General features: G+C 38.4%; 1 protein-coding gene across 2 annotated transcripts in view; it reads left to right on the forward strand.

Annotated features, from left to right (window-relative positions):
- Positions 1-895: 895 nt before the first annotated feature.
- ctxn1 (cortexin 1) overlaps positions 896-3,309 on the forward strand; it is a 22,835-nt gene continuing 20,421 nt past the window's right edge. The window contains exons 1-2 of one of the 2 annotated variants that reach the window (XM_014000516.1): positions 896-1,101; positions 1,599-1,742. The gene's annotated coding sequence lies outside the window, so the exon portion shown is untranslated. The remainder of the gene's footprint in view (positions 1,102-1,598; positions 1,743-3,309) is intronic. The other variant, XM_014000523.1, reaches the window with a different exon arrangement.

Here is a 3,309-nt window from a genome sequence, read left to right on the forward strand (position 1 = left end):
GCAGCTGGATTGGAGACACCTGTGAAAGTGATTAGTGACAACCAAAACAGTGTGGAAGGGGGAATGGAGGATTCCACCTCTACACTCTTACATTCACCTAAATGTTTTAACAAGTGGTGCTGGAGAATCTCTGTCTTTACTTGATGAGGTCATTGAAATTATCCTTAGTGATCATGATTGACTGCAGCAACAAATAGGGATGGACGTACCGATCTAAATATCAATAGTAAAATTAAGATGAGCATCTGTTTGATATTAGCATGATGAGATCGGTACCTTTTTTACATATAATTTTCACTGCTGACTTTATTGGGGGCAGCACTGGAATGCCTGGAATGTAAAATATTATGTGTTTATACTGCTGGAGCGAGGCACGTGTTAAATAGAAACTTGTTGATTATCTTCCTCACCAAGTGAGATATAAAACTTCTGAAAATCCACAAAATATCCAACAATTTGGATGTATACTGGTAAGCATTTATGCTCAGATTTGTTGAGTAAAGTGAGCAGATAAATACCCAGGTTACATTGTATCAGTAAATTAACTGATTCAGGAGAACTTGTGGTGGTTTTTGTTGGATTCAGCCCGGTGCTTTGTTTACAGTGAGTGCAGGTTCAGAATTTGATCTCACTATTGCAGGAAAACTACTGGAGTAAACTCTATCATAACTGCACTAAATATAGTTCAGAATAATATTTTATGTTTATTTCATAGATTACAATAAGTAGCTTTAGGCTTGAGTGTGGAGGTGATGCATGTGTGTGTGGGGGGGGGGGCATTGACTGTGAGAAGGGGACAGGTATAGAGCATACAAAAAGAACCTATGTCAACAAATTGAAAACAAAACACAAATTGTTTTAGTGGTGTTTTTGATCAGCTCAKTCTTACAAGTGTTCATGTGAGGGCTGATGATTGTGATTGGCTGCGAGACCCCCTCCCACCAGGGGAGTCCTGGGTGGGCGGAGAGCTTTAAAGACTCGCAGCCTGCCTCTCAGTCCTTTCTCTCAGCAGCAGAGGAGGAGGTGCAGGAGGAGGAAGAGGAGGACATCCTAAAGTCGGACTAAACGCAGACAGACTCTCTGGACCAACATCTGAATCAGGTCAGGGCGATATGATCGATATATATGATCAAGTTTTTATTTAACGTCTGTTTTTGACAAATAAACTTCTAAAATACAGCCTCCTTTAATCTGGATGATAACGAGACATTACGACGTGTCCTAGATCAGTTTGAGATGCTGTGTTGGAAAGTTTAAAATCTCGTCACTGAGGAAAACATTTGTGCCAAAACTTCCCATGTTTTCTTTACCTGATGCTTTTATCCTCTTAAAGCTAAAAAACTATACAGATATTTCAACTGCTTTAAATAGAAAAATGTGAAATATGAAAATCCAAACAAGCAGTATTATAATTCAAGGAAATTTACTTTAAACTGAAAATATAAATTGCCAATTGATCAAAGTGACTGAGACCTTAGAAGCAATAAATAAATAAATACAATAAAAGGAGTTTACTTTGATTCATTTGAAACTATAAAAGCAACTCCTGTGTACCATAAAACTACTATGACTGATATAAGATTTCTTTTTCCTTCCAGCTCCAAAGGAGTCACCTTCAGGAAGTATGGATGGATTAATCCTGCTGAGGCGTCTGGTGCGTACTTTCCTCCTGAACCCCCTCCTATAGATCACCACACAGCTCGAGGAACTCCGGCAAATTTGATTCAAAGCTGCAGCTCAGAGTAAATATTCGTCATTCTTAAAATCTGATTAGCCTTTTTTTCCAGGTTTGCTGTTGATGCTGATGGGGAATTCGTTCACACGTAGAAGGTGTGTTATTTACGGGGCACTTTGAAATCTGTGCCAGACTCTGCTCTGGATGCACCCAGAGCCTTTCTGGCTCCTGTCTCACATTACAGTGACCACAGCTGAATAATTCACATGTTGGCTGTCATGACTGATCTACGTTTTGGTGTCTTGAATTTGATGGAGGTGTGCGCTCTTCCAGCTTTAATGAAAGTTGTAATGATCTTTGATGTCCACGGCTCACTGTGTGCCGAGGTGTTCCTGCACCAGCATGGGGAACATAGAGAGGAGGTTTATTTATTTATCTGTTTGCAGGTTCAGGTAGGACTGAATTTGATAAAACTTGGTGGCGAGGCAGAGAAACCTCATCAGATTTTAAACAAAATGTACTTAAAAAAAGGAAAGAAACACAACTTGATAATGTCCAGTAATCAAATTGAAAATTCTCTAAAGTTTTTGTTACCTCTGCTTATTGAGCCAATTTTCCTAAAAGAAATATGTTTAAATTTTAAATTTAAAAAAAGTCTAAATTGTAATAATCTCCTTTTCTGTTTCATTATCTAAACATAACAAAAAAAATAAGGAAATGTGTGTTTGGTGGATTATTTCTTTGTTGTAACAATGCTTCTTGGCAATAAATCATATATGGTTGGAAAATCTGTTAATTTCCCTTTAAAATTGTGCCACATTTTTAAGGATCATGCATTTGTGCGATGAGCAGTAGAGCTGGGTATGTGGGTGCTTCCAGTCACATGATTTTTTTTGCCAAGAAGCATTGTTACAGCAAAGAAAAAATCAACCAAACACAAATTTCATTGTGCTAACTATAGTTCTGTGAGTCTATCCTTTTGTTTCATTCTCTTTGGGATTTTATTTTAATGTGTTTTTGGATCTTTGTGTTTTATTGTGTGTTTGAGTTCAGCCACTTGTGCAAGAGCAACAGCAACAAACTAAGTGTCACTGTCAATTTAGCTTAAAAAAAACCATCGCTCATAATTTTGCATTAGTTATTTCCATAAAAATCTATTTGCAAGCACAAATGGCAGACTGTACTTCGATTGCACCTTTCTAGCCAACCAGGCCATTTAAAGTGCTTTACAGCCCAATCTGTCTCATTCACCCAGCCTCACGGCACATTCCTACAAAGCTAATCAGAATAAATCTTTCTATAGTCTAATCAGTGCTTTGGATCACATTCAAACGCTACAGCAAAGGCAGTGAGGGCTTCGGTGTTTGGCCCACATGTGATTGGATACTTGTAGAATCAAACCTCCAACTCTCTGGTTTGAGGATGACTGTTCTAACCATTGAGCCACAGCCATCCCTAAATAGCAGCTAGCTGTAGCACTTCCATAACATTTCTGCCAGAATAACTGCAAAACTGATGACAGTAATCACTTTCACATTTTTGAGATCAAAGTTCTCTTAAAGGCACAGTGTGTGTTATGATCCTGCTTCTGTCTGCCTTGTCATGCTCATTTCCTGCTCCTGTCATTCTTGCCC

This window comes from Austrofundulus limnaeus, unplaced genomic scaffold, assembly GCF_001266775.1.
Source record: "Austrofundulus limnaeus strain Quisiro unplaced genomic scaffold, Austrofundulus_limnaeus-1.0 Scaffold8, whole genome shotgun sequence".
Lineage (NCBI taxonomy): Eukaryota > Metazoa > Chordata > Actinopteri > Cyprinodontiformes > Rivulidae > Austrofundulus > Austrofundulus limnaeus.